Source organism: Carassius carassius, chromosome 14, assembly GCF_963082965.1.
Source record: "Carassius carassius chromosome 14, fCarCar2.1, whole genome shotgun sequence".
In the NCBI taxonomy this organism is placed as follows: Eukaryota; Metazoa; Chordata; class Actinopteri; order Cypriniformes; family Cyprinidae; genus Carassius; species Carassius carassius.
The window spans coordinates 32,799,113-32,825,668 of record NC_081768.1 but is presented as its reverse complement, the minus strand read 5'-3'; the positions used below and the strand labels follow the sequence as shown (position 1 = coordinate 32,825,668).

Below are 26,556 nucleotides of genomic sequence, written 5' to 3'. Positions count from 1 at the left end.
ATTTATTTAAAAAAAAAAATCTGGTTTAATCATGATCAGATTTTATCTAGATCCTACATTAAAGAGTGAAACTCACATGGCAGATGCATGCACGCAGAACGTCTCGGTTATGTACATAACCCTCGTTCCCTGATGGAGGGAACGGAAACGTTATGTTGAACGACATATGGGGACTCACTTGGGAGGCCAATCATCTCTGAGTTTAAGAGAAAACGTCAATGAAAATTGGCTAGTGGATTTGACATACCTCAGCCACTCCCCGTGCCAATGGGTATAAATAGGGCGACAGGTGCATCCATTAGGTTTTACACTGAGGAGCCGAGAACGTGTCCCGGCAACAGCGAATGGTTAAAGGTTGTGGCATGGGGACATAACGTCTCCGTTCCCTCCATCAGGGAACGAGGGTTACGTACGTAAGCAAGACGTTCCCTATCTGTTGGTCACTACGAGTTATGTCGAACGACATATGGGGTCCTATGGAAAACGCCAGAACCTGATCACCGTCACAACCCTGTGGCGCTGCAATTGTCGACAAGCCCTGGCATGCCACAAAAGCTATGCTTAAGGTCATAACCTTCCCAAAGCCCCAGCGCAAATTCACTGACCTTGGTACCGAAGGGAGAAGGCCACGCTGCTGTTCCGCCCACACAAAGTTAGTGGAAGGGATTTCAACCTTCGGAGAAAGATTGCTTCAAATCTTCCCTATTTGTTCTTACAGCTTGGCAAGACAATGGGGAAGCGAGCCTTAGGAAAAGGTTGCTACGGAGACCACATCCTACCCGTAGGGAGGTGACATGTGGAGATACTGATATGGACTGGCCCGGGGGGCAGTACTACATATGGAATGGGTCTCTGAGGCAGGTCCTACCTCAGAGTAGGGATGGAACAGCTGCCAGAAGAAACTGACAGAGCGGGTCTGTCAAGGGAAGACACAGGTTTGCCAAGAGGGAAACCTTACCGTGGAAGAATACACATATGGGATTACCCGTAGGGAATCAAGCCATATGTATACCTAGCCCAGTACAGGGGCTGACCGGAACTCCGGGCATGCTAACATCAGTACTGGGCCTGGCGAAAGACTGCTCCGCCAAGTCTGACTGCCGAGGGTGCTGGAGGATGCTCGACCAGGGTACGCCAACCGGGGAACTCTACTGGGAGAAGAAAGGTGCTCACATCCCCGTGTTAGGGGGAATGGCGCAGCAAGCGTGACACCCAGCCAGCCCTTCCCGCCAATTACCTGTTACCCAACACACGGAAAGAAACTGGCTCTACACGGAGGTTGTAAAACCTTGCAAAGGTGTCGGCTGTCGCCCAGTCCGCAGCTCGACAGATGTCTGCCAGAGAGGCGCTGTACGCCAGCGCATAGGAGGAGGCCATACTCCGTGTGGAGTGGGCCCTCACCCCCAGGGGGCACGGCTCGCCTTGGGAATGGTACGCCAAGGCGATGGCATCCACTATCCAGTGAGCCAACCTCTGCTTGGAGACAGCCTTCCCCTTCTGCTGACCTCCAAAGCAGACCGGGAGCTGCTCAGAGCTTCTGAAGCTCTGGGTGTGATCCACGTATTTGCAAAGTGCTCTTACAGGACACAGCAATGCCAAGGCTGGATCTGCCTCCTCCAGGGGCAGCGCTTGCAGGTTCACCACCTGGTCTTGGAAGGGAGTGGTGGGAGTCATCACAGCCATACTCCTCGTGAAGAGGTGTTGCGTCTCCGAACAGTGACCTCTTGATCGCTGGCGAAAGAGGGCTTCGTGGGTGAGAATGAAGAGACAGTGCATCGCTCATCGTCAACCCACGAGCCTTGCAACTAGGAGAAAAGCCAGCTCCTAAAGAGCAGTCTCCCACATCTCCGAGTTGCCCGTGTCAGGGCCGCTTAGTCATCTTTTTAGAGGACTTCGCAGCCTGGAGTGACATGGGGGGCGCCGCTCTCCTGCGCGGGGCTCTACGCACCGGCCTCGAAGAACTCTCAGCATGGGGCAGAGCTGGTGTGGAGGATGCAGGGGGGCGCCCACGGCGACGAGTAGGCTGAGGCGCTGCCCGCGACGGAATGGTGGCAACCGGAGGATCACGTCGGGGCAAGATTTGCTGGATTGTCTCAGTCTGCTTTTGCACCGCCGAGAACTGCTGGGCAAAGTCCTCGACCGTGTCGCCGAACAGGCCTGCCTGGGAGACGGGAGCATCGAGAAAGCGGGCTTTGTCGACGTCTCTCATCTCGGCCAGGTTCAGCCAGAGATGGCACTCCTGGACCACCAGCGTGGACATCGCCTTCCCGAGGGACCGCGCCATGACCTTCGTCGCCCGTAAGGTAAAGTCAGTCGCCGTGCGCAGTTTCTGCATCAACCTCGGGTTGGTACCACCCTTGTGCATTGATTTCAGCGCCTTGGCTTGATGTACCTGCAGGATAGCCATGGCATACAGGGCAGAGGCAGCTTGGCCCGCAGCACTTGTAAGCCTTGGCAGCCAGAGTGGTCGACAGCTAACAGGCCTTGGACGGAAGACGCGGACGATTCCTCCAAGTGGCGGCGTTTTGTGGGCACAGGTGCACCGCAACCGCTCTCTCCACCTGGGGAATGTCCACGTACCCCCTGGCTGCTTCACCATCGAGGGTGGTGAGGATGGAAGAGGGAGACGAGCGGCTTCTGGCCGTGAAAGGGGCAGTCCACGACTTTGGCACCTCTTCATGCATCTCCGGGAAGAAAGGAAGCAGGGCAGAACGAGGTTGTGAGCCGTGCTCCGCACAGAGAAACCAATTGTCCAGCCGCGAGGGCTTGGGGCTGGGCGATGTAGTCACCTCCAGCCCGATACTAACGGCTGCCCGGGCAAGCATGGCCGACAACTCCAAGTCAGATTTGGCAGCAGTGACAACACCCGAGTGGGGCAGCCCCGCCAAATCCTCATCCTCAGAGGTCGATAACCCATCCCCCGATGCAGCAATAGACATCTGATCCTCGGGCGGCGCACCGAGAGACACGCTGGGACCGCTGTAAGATGGCCCAGTAGAATCAATCAGCAGCCTCAAGGGACACGCGCTGCGGGAGGAGCGAGAGGTCCGTGGGGCGTGGCCTGGCGGAGAAGCTCTCACTCTAACCCTCAGATCTCCCAGAGCGCCAGCCGGCGGTCCCCTGCTCGAGCCAGAGAAACCGGGACGGGTGGCGACAGAGGGTTCTGCTGCACTCCCCTTGAGGAGTGAGAGACGCGATCGCAGCGCTGCCATGTTCATACGTCCGCAATAGACGCACGAACCGTCAACCGAAGACAGGAAACGACGGCATCCAGAAGGACAAGGACGAAACGGCATCTTGAAAAAGACCCGAATCGTCCGTGATTTGCTCTTTTAGAAACTGCTCTTTCAGCCGAAGCACCCGGTGGAATCGCCGTCACAGGGACACCGCTGTACTGCACCGTCACACCGACCAGGAACAGCTCTCGAACACACAGATGAAGGCTTTGTAGAGACTGGATACATCAACTACTCGGCTCCGAAGAAAAAATCTAATGAGTGGATGCACCTGTCGCCCTATTTATACCCGTTGGCACTGGGAGTGGCTCAGGTATGTTAAATCCACTAGCCAATTTTCATTGGCGTTTTTTCTTAAACTCAGAGATGATTGGCCTCCCAAGTGAAACCCCATATGTAGTTCGACATAACTCGTAGTGATCGACAGATAGGGAACTAGAGTGCAGAATAACAACAGTGAGATAACAATGCGGATTACACGCACGAGCACTTTCTGTATCAGCATGAAGATGATTTGTGCTGGAGGGCTAAAAGGTTGTGAGTGATGCACAAAATGGGAAACGCATCAGCTGTCGGTCATCTCAGGGACACTGATGGTATGGAAATATCTCTCTTTAATTATAAGAAGGACTGATTGTCACTTGAATCCATGTTATTTGATTAGTATAATGTATAATAAGAAGGAAAACAGTCATTTGTATTATGCTTCAATTATTATTATTAGGTGTATGACGCACAACTTTCGTGTAATCATAAGTGCATAAATGCAGTAAAATGCCATAGATCTCATATGTTTGCTTAAACTGTTCACGTAAAATTTTATAAATGTTATGATTGCATAAGAAGAGAAAATAAGCTAAAAATATGAATGAACAAAAGGAGACAATTGTAAATTGTTTATTTAAATTGTATTTGTTCACAGTTGTTAACATTTCATCCAAAGTAATGATATATCCTTTTCTTTGTTTTTCTTTTTTTCATTTAAGGTTATTAACCTAATGGAATCTACTTGAGCCAAATTGAAACTATTGACTAACCTGCCAAACTGCCAAATACAAGAAATGTCTATCATGATAAAACCTTAATATCAAACCTACATACTGTAATATGTTTGGAAGTTTTAGAGAAATGCTTTATAAATGCACTGTAACTAAACCCATTAGATTTTAGCTGACTAAATTCATGGTTGATTTAGTCGACTAAGATTTTATGATATTTAGTCAACTAAAACCATAGTCAAGTTAAGTCACCATAATTTATGATTATATTATAAATAATGCAAAATGATAGTTAAAGGCAGTTCATCATTGAATTCAGTGATGTCATCTCTGTTCAGTTAAATAGTGTCTGTGCATTTATTTGCAATCAAGTCAACGATATCGCTGTAGATGAAGTGACCCCAACTAAGCAAGCCAGAGGCGACAGCGGCAAGGAACCGAAAATCCATTGGTGACAGAATGGAGAACAAAACCTTGGTAGAAAACAGGCTCAGTTGGGGGGCCAGTTCTCCTCTGACCAGACGAAACCAGTAGTTCAATTCCAGGCTGCAGCAAAGTCAGATTGTGCAGAAGAATCATCTGTTTCCTGTGGTCTTGTCCTGGTGTTCATCTGAGACAAGGTCTTTACAGGGGATCTGTTTCTGGGGCTCTAGTTGACCTGGTCTCCGCTGTCTTTCAGGGATGTAGAGGTCCTTTCTAGGTGCTGATCCACCACCTGGTCTGGATATGTACTGGATCCGAGTGACTGCAGTGACCCTCCAATCTGGATACAGACTGGATCTAGTGGCTACGGTGACCTCGGAATAAGAGAGAAACAGAGAAATATTAGCATAGATGCCATTCTTCTAATGATGTAGCAAGTATATATATAGGAAGTGTTCCCGGAACAATGTTAGGTAGGTTATTCCAGAGTTTAGGCGCCAAATAGGAAAAGGAGCTGCCGCCCGCAGATGATTTTGATATTCTAGGTATTATCAAATTGCCTGAGTTTTGAGAACGTAGCAGACGTAGAGGATTATAATGTAAAAAGAGCTCATTCAAATACTAAGGTGCTAAACCATTCAGAGCTTTATAAGTAATAAGCAATATTTTAAAATCTATACGATGTTTGATAGGGAGCCAGTGCAGTGTTGACAGGACCGTGCAAATATGGTCATACTTCCTGGTTCTAGTAAGAACTCTTGCTGCTGCATTTTGGACTAGCTGTAGTTTGTTTACTAAGTGTGCAGAAAAACCACCCAATAAAGCATTACAATAATCTAACCTTGAGGTCATAAATGCATGGATTAACATTTTTGCATTTGACATTGAGAGCATAGGCCGTACTTTAGATATATTTTTAAGATTGAAAAATGCGGTTTTACAAATGCTAGAAACGTGGCTTTCTAAGGAAAGATTGCGATCAAATAGCACACCTAGGTTCCTAACTGATGACGAAGAATTGACACAGCAACCATCAAGTCTTAGACAGTGTTCTAGGTTATTACAAGCAGAGTTTTTAGGTCCTATAATTAACACCTCTGTTTTTTCAGAATTTAGCAGTAAGAAATTACTCGTCATCCAGTTTTTTATATTGACTATGCATTCCATTAGTTTTTCAAATTGGTGTGTTTCACCGGGCCGCAAAGGAATATAGAGCTGAGTATCATCAGCATAACAGTGAAAGCTAACACCATGTTTCCTGATGATATCTCCCAATGGTAACATATAAAGCGTGGAGAGTAGCGGCCCTAGTCCTTAGCCTTGAGGTACTCCATACTGCACTTGTGATCGATATGATACATCTTCATTTACTGCTACGAACTGATGGCGGTCATATAAGCACGATTTAAACCATGCTAATGCACTTCCATTAATGCCGACAAAGTGTTCAAGTCTATGCAAAAGAATGTTGTGGTCAATTGTGTCAAACACAGCACTAAGATCCAATAAAACTAATAGAGAGATACACCCATGATCAGATGATAAGAACAGATCATTTGTAACTCTAAGGAGAGCAGTCTCAGTACTATGATACGGTCTAAATCCTGACTGGAAATCCTCACATATACCATTTTTCTCTAAGAAGGAATATAATTGTGTTGTTAGTTTAGATGATTTAACAAGTTTATACAATTCTTCCTCTCCTATAGTAGAGAATGAGTGGAACTGTTCCTCAGTGGGTCTATAGTGCACTGTCTGATGTGATACTGTAGCTGATGGCTAAATGGTTGCAATTTTATCTCTAATAGTATCGATTTTAGAAGTAAAGTAGTTCATAAAGTCATTACTGCTGTGGTGTTGGGAAATGTCAACACTTGTTGTTGTTCTAAAAGAGAAGAAAAGTAATCGGATCTAGCAGTTTTTAATGCTTTTCTGTAGGATAGGTTACTTTCCCGCCAAGCAATACAAAATACCTCTAGTTTTGTTTTCCTCCAGCTGTGCTCCATTTTTCGGGCTGCTCTCTTTAGGGTGCGAGTATGCTCATTATACCATCGTGTCTAACTGTTTTCCTTAACCTTCCTTAAAGGAACACTCCGACTTTTTGGGACTTTAGCTTATTCACAGTATCCCCCAGAGTTAGATAAGTCCATACATACCTTTTTCATTTCTGTGCGTTCTGTAAGTGTTATTTGACGCACCCACCGCTAGCCTAGCTTAGCACAAAGACTGGATGTAAATGGATACTGGTAGCATAGTAATCCCAATAAGTGACAAAATAATGCAAAAATTTTCCTATTTACATGTTGTGATCTGTATAGTCACAGCGTGTACAAATAACAAGGCTATATGAGACAGAGAGCATTTTTAATCGTATAAATACTGGGAACTATATTCTCACTAGGTGTAGGAGCACAGCTAACGTTACTTGGACGGAGTGGCTACTTGGGCGGAGTGATTAGCGCAGCACACGAGACCGTAAACAAAACAAACGTGACTCGTGATCATGGCTGACTTTGAGGAATTGTCAGACTCAGAGGAATTTTACTGTGTATCAAACCAAGATCCAGAACCATATAGTTTTGAGCCAGAATACACAGACGAGGAGTTACAAACTTTGGAAGCTGTAAGACGAAGGGAGAATCAGAACGAACACGGACTGGTGGTGTAAATGTGGAACATGCCAACCTATGCCGACAGAAACCGAGTGCCTTTGTTGTAATGAATGGGACCGGGTATTTCCATCAATGTCAAGGTTTGATGACAATCAAAATATTTGCGTCACTACCACGGAAGATTTCTCTGCCCTAATACACCCGGCAGTTGTCTTTTTTTTCCCATTGTGACAAGATCAACTGGAAGAAACGCCCCATGCCGAGTGAACCTAATGGTCAGCTGTCCACCAAGTAAGTGATTTTGTTATAATGATCATTCATAGTTCAATGAAATTGTAGTATAGCCATTGCACACAGTGTGTCACAATAATAACAATAAAGGGGATACACGGATACACGGAGCCCCTATTCACGTAATAGTGTCACTACTAAGGTTATATTACATTAGCATGGCACTGTTACAGTATGGCTAATGTTAGTAATCTCAAAACATAACGGAACACTTACCGCAGCAACAGGTGATCCAATTTGTCCTGTCTTTATTATCGATGGGATGGCTGTATCCTTTAACACACGTTTCATGGTCCGTATGGCAACTTGCATTTTTTCAAAATAGTCGTCTACAGTAAAATGTTCAGAGCAACGAAATACTTCGTGATGGTGTTTACAGGTGTGTTTGGATCTATTTCCAGAGCAAGTAGCCATCGATTCATCAGGTCAGCGTTTGTGGTTGGAATTCTATGAAACATCATAGTAATACCTGGTCTCCCCTGTTTATTGTCGCAGATCACAACATGTAAATAGGAAAATGTTTGCATTATTTTGTCACTTATTGGGATTACTATGCTACCAGTATCCATTTACATCCAGTCTTTGTGCTAAGCTAGGCTAGCGGTGGGTGCGTCAAATAACACTTACAGAACGCACAGAAATGAAAAAGGTATGTATGGACTTATCTAACTCTGGGGGATACTGTGAATAAGCTAAAGTCCCAAAAAGTCAGAGTGTTCCTTTAAGCGTAAAGGAGCAACTGTATTTAAAGTGCTAGAAAAGAGAGAGTCCATAGTTTATGTTACATCATCAAGTTGTTCTGAGGTTTTGGATATGCTAAGGAATTTGGATACATCAGGAAGATAACTCAAAAAGCAGTCTTTTGTGGTAGAAGTGATGGTTCTTCCATACTTGTAACAAGAAGTAGAATTTACAATTTTGGCTTAATGAAATTTGCACAAAACTAAATAATGATCAGAGATATCATCACTTGGCTGCATAATTTCAACACTATCAACATCAATTCCATGTGACAGTATTAAATCTAGAGTATGATTTCGACAATGAGTAGGTCCTGAAACGTGTTGTCTAACCCCAATAGAGTTCAGAATGTCTATAAATGCTGATCCCAATGCATCTTTTTCATTATCAACATGGATATTAAAATCACCAACTATTAAAACTTTATCTGCAGCCAAAACTAATTCAGATGTAAAATCACCAAACTCTTTAAAAACTCTAATAAAGTCTGTATGGTGCCCTGGTGGCCTGTATACAGTAGCCAGTACAAACATAACAGGGGATTTATCATTAGGGCTCAAGCCTGGAGGGCGAGAGCCCTATTGTCTTCCTTAGGATTATTTGTTATTATTATTATTATTAGGGCTCAAGCCCGAAGGGGCGAAGAGCCCTATTGTTCCCCTAAGGATTATTCTTGTTATTATTAGGGCTCAAGCCCGAAGGGGCGAAGAGCCCTATTGTTCCCCTAAGGATTATTCTTATTAGGGCTCAAGCCCAAAGGGCGAGAGGCCTATTGTTTTCCTTAGGATTATTTATTATTATTATTATTATTATTACAACCCGAATTCCGGAAAAGTTGGGACGTTTTTTAAATTTTAATAAAATGAAAACTAAAAGACTTTCAAATCACATGAGCCAATATTTTATTCACAATAGAACATAGATAACATAGCAAATGTTTAAACTGAGAAAGTTTACAATTTTATGCACAAAATGAGCTCATTTCAATTTTGATTTCTGCTACAGGTCTCAAATTAGTTGGGACGGGGCATGTTTACCATGGTGTAGCATCTCCTTTTCTTTTCAAAACAGTTTGAAGACGTCTGGGCATTGAGGCTATGAGTTGCTGGAGTTTTGCTCATGGAATTTGGTCCCATTCTTGCCTTATATAGATTTCCAGCTGCTGAAGAGTTTGTGGTCGTCTTTGACGTATTTTTCGTTTAATGATGCGCCAAATGTTCTCTATAGGTGAAAGATCTGGACTGCAGGCAGGCCAGGTTAGCACCCGGACTCTTCTACGACGAAGCCATGCTGTTGTTATAGCTGCAGTATGTGGTTTTGCATTGTCCTGCTGAAATAAACAAGGCCTTCCCTGAAATAGACGTTGTTTGGAGGGAAGCATATGTTGCTCTAAAACCTTTATATACCTTTCAGCATTCACAGAGCCTTCCAAAACATGCAAGCTGCCCATACCGTATGCACTTATGCACCCCCACACCATCAGAGATGCTGGCTTTTGAACTGAACGCTGATAACATGCTGGAAGGTCTCCCTCCTCTTTAGCCCGGAGGACACGGCGTCCGTGATTTCCAACAAGAATGTCAAATTTGGACTCGTCTGACCATAAAACACTATTCCACTTTGAAATAGTCCATTTTAAATGAGCCTTGGCCCACAGGACACGACGGCGCTTCTGGACCATGTTCACATATGGCTTCCTTTTTGCATGATAGAGCTTTAGTTGGCATCTGCTGATGGCACGGCGGATTGTGTTTACCGACAGTGGTTTCTGAAAGTAGAGGCTGAAACCCGGGCGTGGCACAGGGGCTCTACGGCGCCCCCTGGATCACAGTCAGAAATGTTGATGTATAGCTCACACATACTTGCACATATTCATATGAAACTCAGTACACATATCGATCTCATCGTGCCGAACAACTTTCATATTGCATGTCATAGGCTCCGCCCAACAGGAAGTCAGCTATTTAGAGTTATGTAAAAAGCGCGTGCTCTGGAATTTGAAATACTTGTCATAGGTTTTTTTGCCGATTGCCACCAAACTCGGTCAACATGATCTCAAGACATTGGGGATGAAAAATTGCCATGCGATTTTTGATATCTCGAACGGTTTGCTCGTGGCGAGGCGTTGAAATTATGGCGAGAAATGAGAAACAGGAAGTGTCTAATACCATCCACATACATTTCCTGATTTTAATCAAACTTCATCAGATTATTCGTTGTATGATGTCGATCGCATATATGTGACTATTAGGAGTCAAAGTTATAGCGCCACCAACTGGCAGCAGGACGTGTGTCATTTTCAAAATGCTTTGAATTCAGCATCTTATTTTTACTCGATTTGCTTCAAACTTCATCAGAATAATGTTAAAACACAGCCGATATAAATCTGCTGGGGGGATGTTGATATCTAAAAATATTGTTGTTGTGGCAACATGTCAAACTGGAATACTTCTCAGGTGATTTTGAGGCATATAACATGCTTAGAATTTCATCAAACTCAGAACACATATCAGTATTAATGATAACTAGACACTGGCAAAAGTTCATAAGAGGGCGTGGAAGAGGCACTCTATAGCGCCACCTTTTGTCAAAAGTGGGGGGGATAGTTTTAGCTAGAGACACCAAACTCGGTACATAAATTGTTCTTATCAAGACGGACAACTTTCTAATTCACAGTCATCAGCTACGACCAACAGGAAGTCGGCTATTTTGATTTGAATGTGGATTTTTTTTTACATTTAGCTGTGAATTAATGTATACTGCTCAGAGGAGAGTAACACTATACACACCAAACTTTGTCTACATGATGCCAAAAAATTGAGGAACTTAAACTGATAAATGGATTTTGGATAGCTTGAACGGTTTTGTCGTGGTGATTTTTTTAATGACAGTAAAAAGGGAATTATTAATTGTCCTGCATTTTTAACTTTCAAACACTTCAAAACATTTTTTCATACAGAAAAAAAGTCATTCTGAGTAAATATTAATAGTTTCACGACTTTACAACACTGTATGGATAACAGAAAATTAAAAAACTGTCAGACATCTCATCTCACTCTGTCCCTCTGATTGAGTATATGTTCTTAGACTTCCATTGTCTGAGAGAAATTGCGCCCCTACAGGTGCAATTCCCGGACTTTTAGTTTCACTTTTAAATCGGTTAAAAATACAAATAAATACTTAGATTTAATTCACACTGACAAGCTAAACCTACATATCTGATTATTACTGGTTCAGGGCTCATGGATAATTGATTTCTGTCCAGAGATACGTGAGAAAGACGAGAGATGAATCACCGCTGTGATCACGAGCGTCTGGGGTCAAGAGCTAAGAAAAAACGAATTTATTCTTGTTTAAAGCTTTTAAAAATAAATCATTACAGCGATATCACACAATCCACCAATTAGAACACACCAAGAGCTAAATTCATATGTTTTTGAACTGTTTGTGTGAAAATTATAAATATTTGCGGTTGCCTATCTGAAATCACTGCCTCCGATCAGTGCGTACAGTGTCGAGCTCAAAACTAACGAATTTATTCTTGTTTAAGAGCTTTTTAAAATAAAATATTACCACGAATGCACACAATACACCCATCATAACACAACAAAAGCTAAATGCAGGTGTTTGTGACCCGTTTAAGTGTGAAAGACTATTTGAAAGCGCGACTGGCAGAATAACATATCTCTCGAGCTGCAGGATTCTGCCTTTCGTCGTACGAACGAACACATCACGGACAAGATTATTTCAAAATACATAATAGCTTGGCGAATATAAATGAAAACAGCCACGTGAACATAAACTGTTGAGAAATAAATCTGAAGTGGATCTACTGGATTTGAATATTAAGTGACCGCATTTACCAGCTGCTTCTGTCTTCAATTTTAATCTATATATAAAAAAGGAAACTCATTCGTCTTGGCTGCTTTTTTTAATGTATGTATTTATTTATTTATTTACTTACTTTCTTATACATTTTGTATAATTTCATAGTTTATGTATTATAATTATAAAAACAAAAATATATTTAGCCACTCACATAGAATATCTTAGGCCTTATCCTTTTCTGACAGTTTTAGGGATTTTTAAAAATCCTAAAAAACCTTATTTGTGCTGCAAATAATAATTTCAAACTCATTTGATACTGACCTATGAAATCCTGTGACATGATATTTATTTGAATTTACATGATTTCATAGATGTAACAGTAAATCTGTTCAGCTCACAGATGAAGACTAAGCTGTAATGCAAGCAGAACTTTCACAAATGCTTATAGGTCAATAAAATCATTACAAAACACGTATAAATCATTTAAGGATTTGATAACACTGTAAAATAATGTCTAATTTGTTAACATTAGTAAATGCATTGGTAACATTTTATAATAACTGCACTCATTAATAATAGTCAGTTCATGCTTTATAAAGTCTTGTCCCAACATTAATAGTCATTAGTAAGCAGCTTATAAATACAGCTATAAATAACTTTTTCTTGGTTTATAAGGACATATATTAAAAAGGAGAGTAAAGGGTCAGTTATCTTCCTAAGAAAAATTAAAATAAACAAACACAAAACAGATTGATAAAGAGCTCAGAAATATTTATTTCAATATGCAATAAAAGAAAACTGTAAAGTTTTTTTTGAGCATTTCACTGTGTGTTGGTAATTGGGTAGCACAGTTTTGAGCGCACTGCAGAGTTATCTCGCAAAGAGGATTATAGTTGTATGCGGTCCTTAAGGAATGGCTTTGTGTGTACATGTGAACAAGAAGAGGCCACAAGAAGTTTGAGATCATGTTTAATGGAGCTCAAGTAATAAAGAGAGCCATTTGTTATGCATCTACATCCGTCTGCATGGATTCTGTATGTGTTCTACACTTGCTCAATCCTATTAATGGCAACGCCAGTAGTAGACCAGAGTGCAGTCTGGACGATGGGGCGGGGCGACACGTGTCGCCCCGCCCACCTCAGCGGTTATTGGTTTATGATTAAGATGAGGTTATTGGTGTACAGATGAGTGACGATTTTACAGCTTATTGGTATAGAGAATTATGACGCTGTGAGCAGGATTGGAATGCGGAAGTAGACACTCAGATGAATAAACCTTTAATATAAATTAAAAGCGAATATAAATGTTGTGTTTTTGCATTTATTGTTGCGTTTCCACAACATACCGTATAAATACAAAGAGTTTTGGATCACGACGAACAGAACAGAAACAAATGGTCTAATTTACAATTACTCCCTCAACGGCTGTAGACGCTACCTCGGCATTACTCGCTGGTTTTTGAAAATGACACGGCAATATAATGCGAAGTATGGTTATGTAGATAGTCATGGAGTACCTTGATTTATATATTCAAATTATATATATATATATATATATATATGTGTGTGTGTGTGTATGTGTGTAACAAATTGTCACCAGTCTCTGAACGTCACCCATAATATACTGAACATTCCCTTAGCCCCTACGAAAATTTACCATGGTTCTGCTACAAAAACTATAGTTAAACTATGGTGTTTTTATAATTACAGGACATGGTAATTAATATGCCAACAAATATTTTTGCTACAATAAATCCATGGTTACTTTTTGCAAGGAAGGAACTATACAGGTTCTAAAGAACTTGCCCAAAAACACTCGTCACTTTCTGTTATTTGTTTTCTGAACTGCACTACTGAAAACCTCATTAATCCTGAATTTATTTAGTTACCCGCTTCTATATAAAAACATAATACATTTAATCACCCCTTTAAACACTTCATTGTTTATCAAAATCATTGGTAATTGAAAAATTACATCGAATTGTCACAACTAAATTAAGAATTCATTATGAGCAATGCATAGCAAATGATGTTACCATGAAATATGAGAAACCTTAAAGAATGATAGACTGATGTAAATGACTGAAACCTGTTGTCATGCACGTGTTTGCCATAGCTTTTTTATTAAAACATTATACACTGCAAAGTTTAACTTTAAATGACATCAATTAATACATCAAAACCAGTTGATCTCAGTTCATTCTCTATTTCCCTTTAATGAACTTAACACACAAATGTGTTTCATGCCGCCAAAAAAAAAAAAAACAGTCCTTAGAACAAAATCCTGTGTAAACAAAAGCCCAGAAGATCACCACGCCGGCCTCTTCCCTGTACCCTGGTGGGTTAAACTTGAAAAGGGCTCTGCACTGCAAGCATTTCCTGATGCTGTACATCCGTCTGAACTCGTTCCGGTAGACAGGGGGACAATTCTTCCAGTTGGCCACAACTTATAGTGTAAAGACAAAATACAGGAAAGATAATAATAATAATAATAATAAAAGTTTAACAGCCTCATACTACAAAGTTCAATTGGAGAATGAGCATTAAACAGGGGGAAATCTTACTGTCTAGCCAGGCAAAGTGTGCCGCTTTCCGGAAAACTTCTTGAGTGACCACATCCCTAAACCATCTGCAAACAAGAGAAAGTGTCAAATATGCAGAGTCACCCGCTGACAAAATAACTTCCCTGAGGATTTCCAGGGGAAGCTGTTGAATCAAAAACATACAAAGGTTTATTTATACAAGTATATAAAAGTTATTAAACATTATATAAACACTGACTACAGACAACCTTGCTTTAAACAAACTCTATAGATTGTTGTCACAACTGCATACTCATTCTTTTATAATACCACTAATAAAATGTTAATATATACAGTACTGTGCAGAAGTATTAGGCATGTTAGTATTTTCACATTGAAAAAAATTGTTTTAAGCCAATTATTTATATATTTTGCTGTAGTGTGTCAGTAGGATATATTAGTTAACATTTCCACACATTCATTTTGCCATTAATTGTAATAATCCAGTGAGATATTTGTATATATTTGTATGCATGATCCACATGAAGATCTTTTACATTGAATATAAATATTTCTGTCTTATATGGTGAACAAAATCCACATTAGATCGCAAACAGAAGTTATTTAAAACATTCGCTGCTGTCTGAAAATGAATTAAGATGAAATGTTTTTAAATGTCTTTGATGCTGATGTTAACTGATAGCTATATATGAAATAATCCACGGTGTTGACCAATATAGTACTTGTACATAATCCCAATTTCATATCTGAACAACTTTATAGCTGTAATAACTAAAATACCTCTGCATGTATGTAATGATTAGTTCTTAATGAATGTATGTGCACAAATAACCTGCTTTGCTGGACTCTGCCTGAAGACATTGTCTTTTGAATGGTGAAGTTCCTCCCCTCAGTGGTTGAGCTCTAAAAGAACAAGAGGTAGGTATATTGCTAGATATAGTACAGAGTAATGTTTCATGTAGCAACATTCAAACAGCTACATACATTTGCGGAGTGAAGCTGTCCAGGAGAACAGAACACCACCACCTCCTGATCATGTCATCCTGAAAAATAACAATAATAATATACACACAATAATCATGCATGTCTGTTCAAATAACTTGACAAATGTAATGGCATACCTCTGTAAAATCAAACCTAAGAACTAAAGCCATGTACAGAGTGTACTGTTACAATCCACAAAGAACAATAAAATGAGCAATTTATAACAATTATTAACAATAATTTTTCCAATTGAACGTACAATGGATAAATAAATGATCGAACATCGCATTTAATATTATAATATATTTACACAACCACTTTTACTCACCTCATGCAATCAACGTGGAATAGCGTTATTACTCTGCTTCTGCAGTTGCCACCGTTCTGTTTATTTCAACGCAAACTGCCCCCTGCTGGCTCGGAGCAAAATGTCAAAGGCGGGGAAAACAAATATGGGCGGGGCGACACGTGTCGCTCCGCCTCAAAGTGTCGCCCCGCCCCATCGTCCAGACTGCACTCTGGGGTTACTCCAACGCCATTGGAAAGCCAGTTTATATATGTATATATAAATGAAATATAAACATGCGCAATTCAAAAGGAGATATTTTATTTAACAAAAATCACTTTTTAAAAACTACAACGAAAAAATTGTTTAGACTACAACAAGCATTTTCTGGGATTTGTGATATCACAAATATTGACGAATGGGATGTGAATTGGTTGAGCTGCACTAGAGAAGGCAACGAGTGTCATATATACGTTGTTGACCATGAAGACTGGAAGAGAATAAAAAACTCCTTATATTCAGGTGTGCAGAATTATTAGGCACTTTTTCCTTTACTGATAAAATGAGCCAAAAAAAATACATTTTACTCAGACTGGTGAAACCAAAATTATTAGATCCTCATGAGAAATATTCAAAATTAGATGACTACATTAATTGCAAAGTAAAGACATGACCACTGGACAGCAAATGCTTACTGGGTCAGAAGGGTCAGAAAAAAAAACAGGTGGAGAAGAACAGAAACTTGTAAACTGCAAAAGAATTAAGAATTAAAGTAAAGAATTAAGTGTGAAACAATCAGGGAGCATTTAGTCTACATTGCCACCATTTTCCACAACTGCAACTTTCCTGGAGTCTCAGAATTACAATGTGTCAGGTTCTGAAAGACGTATGTTACGGGGAAGTCGTGGCCTAATGGTTAGAGAGTCGGACTCCCAATCGAAAGGTTGTGAGTTCGAGTCCCGGGCCGGCAGGAATTGTGGGTGGGGGGAGTGAATGTACAGTTCTCTCTCCACCCTCAATACTACGACTTAGGTGCCCTTGAGCAAGGCATCGAACCCCCAACTGCTCCCCGGGCGCCGTAGCATAAATGGCTGCCCACTGCTCCGGGTGTGTGCTCACAGTGTGTGTGTGTGTGTGTGTTCACTGCTCTGTGTGTGTGCATTTCGGATGGGTTAAATGCAGAGCACAAATTCTGAGTATGGGTCACCATACTTGGCTGAATGTCACTTCACTTTCACTTTAAAAGATCCCAAAAAATGACTTAATTAGAATGGCACGACGTATTGTGGACTTTATATATAGGCTTTATGTAGGCCTTTATTTCGGCCTCCTCTTGAATGACGGTTTGAGGAATATATCTTCCAGATAGTACCGCTGCTCCTATATGCAGAGTATGCAGTCTTCATAGGGCACCAACTCCCAGAGGGGGCACCATCCCAGTTGCTCAAAAAAAACAAAAAAACATGCGCCATTCTCCCATCCGACCGCTCGCACCTCATGTTTGTGGCTGAATGTTCGTAACTGATGGATGGACATCTATGCCCGGGTAAAGGACATCAGCAATCCGGCACAGAGAAAAGAACACTAAAGAAAGTAAAAAAAAAACATTCGAGAGTCTCAAATTTAGGGACCGTCTCTAAAGTTACATGTGATATTGTTGTACACTTTTCTAATGTCAGTAGCATTTGAAGAAAATGACTTACAGTCATAAAAGCAACTGTAATTGTTCATCTAGGTGACAGCTATAATGCACAATTAAACTGAATGTTTGATGTTTATTAAAACAAACTGTAAGACATATGTGAATTATGCTACTTTTTCACATGGGCTCAAACACAAATTTGAAGCTCAATAGCATTTGAGGAGAAATACTTGCAGTCATAAAACAATTGTAATGTGTTCATTTAGGTGTCAGCTACAATGCACACCTTATACATTTTTTATATATATTAAAATAAAGTGTTACTAAAGTTATATATATTGTTCTGTGTATGTGATTTCAAAGTCTAGATGGGTTGGATTAACCCTTTAACTGCCGTATCCCTTAAAACTTGATTGCCAGAGGGTAACTGTAAATGCTTATGCCCGCTGGGCACAGTTTTCCCGATGCCACCGGGGTGGCGTTTGCACTGATGGCTTGAGCCCGCCATCGCTGCTTGCAGCTATATTTATTTTTATTTTTTATTTAACCTTCCGGGGGTTTTTGGGGGCCTTAACATGCTCAAAAACTCTTGAAAATTGGCACACACATTGGAACCTGCGGCCATCAGGACGTCGCAGAGACTGGGACCCGGGCGTGACACAGGGGCTCTACAGCGCCCCCTGGAACACAGTCAGAAATCTTGAACCATAGCTCACACACACTTGCATATATTTATATGAAACTCAGTTCACTTATAGATCTCATTGAGCTGAACAACTTTTACACTCTATGTCATAGGCTCCGCCCAACAGGAAGTCAGCTATTCAGGGCTGTTTAAAAAAAGAATGCTCTGGAATTTGATATACTTGTCATAGGTTTTTTACTTGATTGCCACCAAACTCGGTCAACATGATCTCAAGACATTGAGGATGAAAAATTGCCAGGGGATTTTTGATATCTCGAACGGTTTGCCCGTGGCGCGGTGTTGAAATTTGGGCAAAAAATGAGAAACAGGAAATGCCTAATAACATCCACATACATTGCCTGAGTTTGATCAAACTTCATCGATTTGTTCGATGTATGATACCGATCGTATATATGTGACTATTAAGAGTCAACATTATAGCGCCACCAACTAGCAGCAGGAATTGAGTCACTTTCAAAATGCTTTGAATTCAGAATCTTATTTTTACTCGATTTGCTTCAAACTTCATCAGAATAATGACAAAACATGGCCGATGTAAATCTGTTGTGGGGATATTGATATCTTATATATTGTTGCCATGGCAACATGTTAAACTTGAATATTCTGTTATGGTGATTTTGAGGCAGATAACAACCTCAGATTTACATGAAACTCAGAACACATATCAGTATTAGTGATAGTTAGACAATGGAAAAAGCTTTTAAAAGGGCGTGGAAAAGGCACTCTATAGCGCCAACTTTTGTCAAAAGTTGGGGGGGGGGTTAGTTTTAGCTACAGAGACCAAAAAGGGTACGTATATTGTTCTTATCAAGATGGACAACTTTCTAATTCACAGTCATCAGCTACGACCAACAGGAAGTCGGCTATTTTGATTTGAATGTGTATTTTTGAGATTTTACAGTTGTGAATTAATGCATACTCCTCAAAGGGGAAGTACACTATACACACCAAACTTTGTCTACATGAAGAAAAAACATTGAGGAACTGAAATTGCGAACGGATTTTGGTTAGCTTGAACGGTTTTGTTATGGTGATTTTTTGAAATGACAGTAAAAAGGGAATCATTAATTGTCTTGTATTTTTAAATTGCAGCTTCCAAACACTTAAAATCATTTTTTCATAAAGAGATCAACTCATTCTGAGGAAATATGCATAGTTTCATGACTTTTCAACACTGTATGATTAAAAGAAAATTAAAAAACTGTCAGACATCTCAACTCACTCTGTCCCTCTGTTTGAGGAATGTATGTGTGCTGACTGAGTGTGTGTGTGTGTGTGTGTGTGTGTATGTGTGTGAGAGTGGGGGATGGGCATGAGCTGAGTGGCAGACAGACAGAGAGAGAGAAAGAGAGAGAGAGACTTAAACATCTCTTTAATCACCAGAAAAAAAAAACTGTATTTTAAATTGTTATTTTTTTGTTGTTGTTGTTGTTGTTGTTGCTAATTGTGCTGTTTTCATTACAGCTTAAGAAATCTCTTAGGCCTTATCCTTTTCTGACAGTTTCAGGAATTAAAAAAAAAAAATACTTATTTGTGCTGCAAATAATAATTTCAAACTCATTTGATACTGACCTCTGACACCCTGTGACATGACATTTATCTGATTTTACATAATCTCATGGATGTAACAGTAAAACTGTTCAGCTCACAGATGAAGACTAAGCTGTAATGCAAGCAAAACTATTTCACAAATGCTTATAGGTCAATAAAATCATAACAAAACACTTTTAAATTATTTAAGGATCTGGTAACACTTTAAAATAATGTCTCATTTGTTAACATTAGTAAATGCATTGGTAACACTTCATAATAGCTGCACTCATTAGCTAAGCATTAGTAAATAGTCAGTTCATGCTTTATATAGCCTTCTCCCAAAATTAGTAGTTAGTAAGCATTTTTTAAATACAGCTATAATTAAACTGTTCATGGTTTATATGCACATTTATTTTGAGGAGATTAAAGGCTGTAATCTTCCAAACAATAAATAAATAATAAATAAATAAATAAACACAGAACTCAGAAATATTTATTTCAAGATGCAATAATAGAAAACTATACACTTTAATTTATATATATATATATATATATATATATATATATATATATATATATATATATAATTGCATACGTTTATATTTAATTTTTTTTATCAAGTGTACAGCTGTACGGTTTAACTTTTTGCATCTTGAAAAAATATTTCTGTGTTCTTTATCCCTCTGTGTTGTGTTTAACTTAATACTATGAGCTCACAAAAATAGATAGCTGGCAATTACTAAATATTTTATAAAAACCTGACTTTATCATGAATTACAGCTGGAATATATGTCAATAAAGCAGTTATTAGCAAACTGACCAACTATTATCATGTGTCTAAATAATAAGATTTATATATTTACACTAAAATAGTTCATTAATCCATTGTAATGGATATCCCTTAAAACTTGATTGCCAGAGGGTTACTGTAAATGCTTATGCCCGCTGGGCACAGTTTTCCCGATGCCACCGGGGTGGCGTTTGCACTGATGGCTTGAGCCCGCCATCGCTGCTTGCAGCTATATTTAGGGCCCGAGCACCGATGGTGTGAGGACCCTCTTGGAATTGCTCCGTTTATTATTATTAGGGCCCGAGCACCGATGGTGTGAGGACCCTCTTGGAATTGCTCCGTTTATTATTATTATTATTATTATTATTATTATTATTATTATTATTATTATTATTATTATTAGGGCCCGAGCACCGATGGTGTGAGGACCCTCTTGGAATTGCTCCGTTTATTATTATTATTATTAGGGCCCGAGCACCGATGGTGTGAGGACCCTCTTGGAATTGCTCCGTTTATTATTATTATTATTATTATTATTATTATTATTATTATTATTATTATTATTATTATTAGGGCCCGAGCACCGATGGTGTGAGGACCCTCTTGGAATTGCTCCGTTTATTATTATTATTATTATTACTATTATTATACACTTTCAACATAGCGCGCATCGAGCTCCGTTTCAAGTACATGTACAAAAATTTGTACACACATGTAACACACCAATACCTACAAAAAAGTATCTTGGTACGAAATCCTAATCCCAACAGGAAGTCGGTTATTTTGAATTTTCCCTGCAAAATTGGTGTTGTTTTTGCCATTTTCAGGGGTTGTACTTTAACAAACTCCTCCTAGAGATTTATTCAGATCAACACCAAACTTGGTCAGTTAAATCTAAAGCCCTTTGCGATGTTAAATTGCGAAGGACTTGAGGTTTCGTTAAAGGGCGTGTCCATGGCGGCCTGACAAATTTCGATATTTCGCCATGAAAAAGGAAGTTGCTGTAACTCAGACATACAATGTCCAATCTGCCCCAAACTTCACATGTTGGATAAGACTCTTGACCTGAACAGATCTACATGCCAATATTCAGTTATAGTCATAGCGCCACCTATTGGCAACAGGAAGTGAAATATTTTACACTGCGACAAACTACTCCTAGAAATTTTATGACATCGATGTTATTTTTGTATTATTATTATTATTATTATTATTATTATTATTATTATTATTAGGGCCCGAGCACCGATGGTGTGAGGACCCTCTTGGAATTGCTCCGTTTATTATTATTATTATTATTATTATTATTATTATTCTTCTCTAAGATGAATCGCATTTTTGAGAGCATAAACATGCTTGAAAAGTCATGAAACTTTGCACACACCTCAGAACTGGTGAAAATTTACGTCTGATATGGGTTTCAGAAGTGGGTGTGGCAAAATGGCTCGACAGCGCCACCTATACACGTTCAACGGTGTGCGCCTCGAGCTACGTTTCACGTACATATATGAAAATTGGTATACACATGTATCTCTCCAATACCTACAAAAAAGTCTCTTGGAGCAAAATCCAAAACCCAACAGGAAGTCGGTTATTTTTAATTTTATGAGCAAATTTTGTGTCATTTTTGTCATTTCCATGCGTTGTATTTTAACGAACTCTTCCTAGAGATTAATTCAGATCAACACCAAAGTTGGTATGCCTAATCTAAAGGCCTTTGCGATGTTAAATTGCGAAGATTTTGAGTTTTCGTTAAAGGGCGTGTCCGTGACGGCCTGGCGAATTTCGATGATTCGCCATGAAAAATGAAGTTGCTATAACTCACACATACAAAGTCCAATGTGTACAAAACTTCACCTGTTTAATAAGACTCCTGACCTGAACAGATTGACATGCCCATATTCAGTTATAGTCATAGCGCCACTTATAGGCAACAGGAAGTGACATATTTTACACTGCGACTAACTACTCCTAGAAATTTTATGACATCAATGTCTTTTTTGTGGTCAGTCTAATCTAAAGGCCTGTGCGATGTTAAATTGTGAAGATCTTAAGTTTTCGTTAAAAGGCGTGTCCATGGCGCCATGACGAAGTTCGATGTCTCGCCAAGGGAATAAAATATGTTATAACTCAGGCATAAAATGTCCGATCTTCCCCAAACTTCACATGTGTGATAATAGTCCTGGCCTGAACACATCTGTAGGCCAATATTCCATCGGGTGTGGCAAAATGGCTCAATAGCGCCACCTATACACTTTCAACATAGCGCGCATCGAGCTCCGTTTCAAGTACATGTACAAAAATTTGTACACACATGTAACACACCAATACCTACAAAAAAGTCTCTTGGTACGAAATCCTAATCCCAACAGGAAGTCGGTTATTTTGAATTTTCCCTGCAAAATTGGTGTTGTTTTTGCCATTTTCAGGGGTTGTACTTTAACGAACTCCTCCTAGAGATTTATTCAGATGAACACCAAACTTGGTCAGTGTAATCTAAAGCCCTTTGCGATGTTAAATTGCGAAGGACTTGAGGTTTCGTTAAAGGGCGTGTCCATGGCGGCCTGACAAATTTCGATGTTTCGCCATGAAAAAGGAAGTTGCTGTAACTCAGACATACAATGTCCAATCTGCCCCAAACTTCACATGTTGGATAAGACTCTTGACCTGAACAGATCTACATGCCAATATTCAGTTATAGTCATAGCGCCACCTATTGGCAACAGGAAGTGAAATATTTTACACTGCGACAAACTACTCCTAGAAATTTTATGACATCGATGTTATTTTTGTGGTCAGTCTAATCTAAAGACCTGTGTGATGTTTAGTTGTGAAGATCTTGAGTTTTCATTAAAATGCGTGTCCATGGCGCCGTGACGAAGTTTGATGTGTCGCCATGGGAATAAAAGATGTTATAACTCAGGCATAAAATGTCCGATCTTGCCCAAACTTCACATGTGTGATAAAGGTCCTGGCCTGAACAGATCTGAAGGCCAATATTCCATTGGGTGTGGCAAAATGGCTCGATAGGGCCACCTATACACTTTCAACTGAGTGCATATACAATTTCAACGGAGTGCGCCTCAAGCTATGTTTCACGTACATGTACAAAAATCGGTACACACATGTAACACACCAATATCTACGAAAAAGTCTCTTGGTACGAAATCCGAATCCAAACAGGAAGTCAGTTATTTAGAATGTTCTCTGCAAAATTGGTGTTGTTTTTGGCATTTTCAGGGGTTGTACTTTAACGAACTCCTCCTAGAGATTTATTTAGATCAACATCAAACTTGGTCAGTTAAATCTAAAGACCTTTGCGAAGTTAAGTTGGGAAGATCTTGAGATTTCGTTAAAGGGAGTGTCCATGGCGGCCTGACAAATTTTTATGTTTCGCCATGAAAAAGGAAGTTGCTGTAACCCAGACATACAATGTCCAATCTGCCCCAAACTTCGCATGTTAGATAAGACTTCTGCCCTTAACAGATCTACATGCCCATATTCAATTATAGTCATAGTGCCACCTGCTGGCAACAGGAAGTGACATATTTTACGCTGAGACAAACTACTCCTAGAGATATTTTTACATTAATGTATTTTTGTGGTCAGTCTAATCTAAAGGCCTGTGTAATGTTAAATTGTGGCAATCTTGAGTTTTTGTTAAAGAGCGTGTCCATGGCAAAAATGACAAAATTTGATGTCTCGCCACAGCAAGAGAAGTTGTTGTAACTCAGGCATAAAATGTTTGATCTTCCCCAAACTTCACATGTTCGATAAGAGTGCAGCCCTGAACACATCTGAAGGCCAATATTCCATTATAATGATAGCGCCACCTGCTGGCAACAGAAAGATTGGCACATATATGGAATAAACTTTGATATATTCCACTTATATTTATGAGTTTAAATGCATATTTCTCACCGTTCACCTATTTACTAAAGCCACTCGCTGCCGGTGAGCCCGGTTGCGAGGGCCCGTTTATCGCTGCTTGCAGCTTTAATTATTATTATTATTCTTCTTCTCTAAGATGAATCGCATTTTTGAGAGCCTAAACATGCTCGAAAAGTCATGAAACTTTGCACACACCTCAGAACTGGCGAAAATTTACGTCTGATATGGGTTTCAGAAGTGGGTGTGGCAAAATGGCTCGACAGCGCCACCTATACACATTCAACGGTGTGCGCCTCGAGCTACGTTTCACGTACATGTATGAAAATTGGTATACACATGTATCTCTCCAATACCTACAAAAAAGTCTCTTGGAGCAAAATCCGAAACCCAACAGGAAGTCAGTTATTTTTAATTTTATGAGCAAATTTTGTGTCATTTTTGTCATTTCCATGCTTTGTATTTTAACGAACTCCTCCTAGAGATTAATTCAGATCAACACCAAAGTTGGTATGCCTAATCTAAAGGCCTTTGCGATGTTAAATTGCGAAGATTTTGAGTTTTCGTTAAAAGGCGTGTCCGTGGCGGCCTGGCGAATTTCGATGATTCGCCATGAAAAATGAAGTTGCTATAACTCAGACATACAATGTCCAATCTGCCCCAAACTTCACATGTTTGATGAGACTCCGAACCTGAACATATTTACATGCCCATATTCAGTTATAGTCATAGCGCCACCTATAGGCAACAGGAAGTGACATATTTTACAGTTCGACACACTACTCCTAGAAATTTTTTGACATCAATGTCTTTTTTGTGGTCAGTCTAATCTAAAGGCCTGTGCGATGTTAAGTTGTGAAGATCTTGAGTTTTCGTTAAGGGGCGTGTCCATGGCGCCGTGACAAAATTCAAAGTCTCGCCATGGGAATAAAAGATGTTATAACTCAGGCATAAAATGTCCGATCTTCCCCAAACTTCACATGTTTGATAAAAGTCCTGGCCTGAACAGATCTGAAGGCCAATATTCCTTCGGGTGTGGCAAAATGACTCGATAACGCCACCTATACACATTCAACGGTGTGCGTCTCGAGCTACGTTTCATGTACATGTATGAAAATCAGTATACACATGTATCTCTCCAATACCTACAAAAAAGTCTCTTGGAGCAAAATCTGAAACCCAACAGGAAGTCGGTTATTTTTAATTTTATGAGCAAATTTTGTGTCATTTTTGTCATTTCCATGCGTTGTATTTTAACGAACTCCTCCTAGAGATTCATTCAGATCAACACCAAAGTTGGTATGCCTAATCTAAAGGCCTTTGCGATGTTAAATTGCGAAGATTTAGAGTTTTCGTTAAAGGGCGTGTCCATGGCGGCCTGACAAATTTTTATGTTTCGCCATGAAAAAGGAAGTTGCTGTAACTCAGATATACAATGTCCAATCTGCCCCAAACTTCACATGTTAGATAAGACTTCTGCCCTTAACAGATCTACATGCCCATATTCAGTTATAGTCATAGCGCCACCTGCTGGCAACAGGAAGTGACATGTTTTACGCTGCGAAAAACTACTCCTTGAAATTTTATGACATCAATGTTATTTTTGTGGTCAGTCTAATCTAAAGACCTGTGTGATGTTTAGTTGTGAAGATCTTGAGTTTTCGTTAAAAGGCGTGTCCATGGCGCCGTGACGAAGTTCGATGTGTCGCTATGGGAATAAAAGATGTTATAACTCAGGCATAAAATGTCCGATCTTGCTCAAACTTCACATGTGTGATAAGGGTCTTGGCCTGAACAGATCTGAAGGCCAATATTCCATTGGGTGTGGCAAAGTGGCTCGATAGCGCCACCTATACACTTTCAACTGAGTGCATATACACTTTCAACGGAGTGCGCCTCAAGCTATGTATCACGTACATGTACAAAAATCGGTACACACATGTAACACACCAATACCTACAAAAAAGTCTCTTGGTATGAAATCCGAATCCCAACAGGAAGTCGGTTATTTAGAATTTTCTCTGCAAAATTGGCGTTGTTTTTGCCATTTTCAGGG

At 40.0% G+C, this 26,556-nt stretch overlaps 1 protein-coding gene and 1 long non-coding RNA gene across 5 annotated transcripts in view; both read right to left on the bottom strand.

Moving 5' to 3' along the window:
- LOC132157526 (myosin heavy chain, fast skeletal muscle-like) overlaps positions 1–26,556 on the bottom strand; it is a 317,123-nt gene that overhangs the window by 187,124 nt on the left and 103,443 nt on the right. The gene's annotated exons all lie outside the window — the stretch shown is intronic.
- Positions 14,233–16,183, bottom strand: LOC132156655 (uncharacterized). 4 transcript variants are annotated; one of them, XR_009437488.1, is made up of 5 exons: positions 15,984–16,183; positions 15,656–15,714; positions 15,504–15,574; positions 14,693–14,834; positions 14,233–14,574 (listed from the first exon to the last, which is right to left on the bottom strand). It is a non-coding gene; the product is annotated as an uncharacterized LOC132156655 (long non-coding RNA). The 4 variants fall into 4 exon arrangements; XR_009437490.1 differs by lacking the exon at positions 15,984–16,183 and adding an exon at positions 15,915–15,933; XR_009437489.1 differs by lacking the exon at positions 15,984–16,183 and adding an exon at positions 15,793–15,871.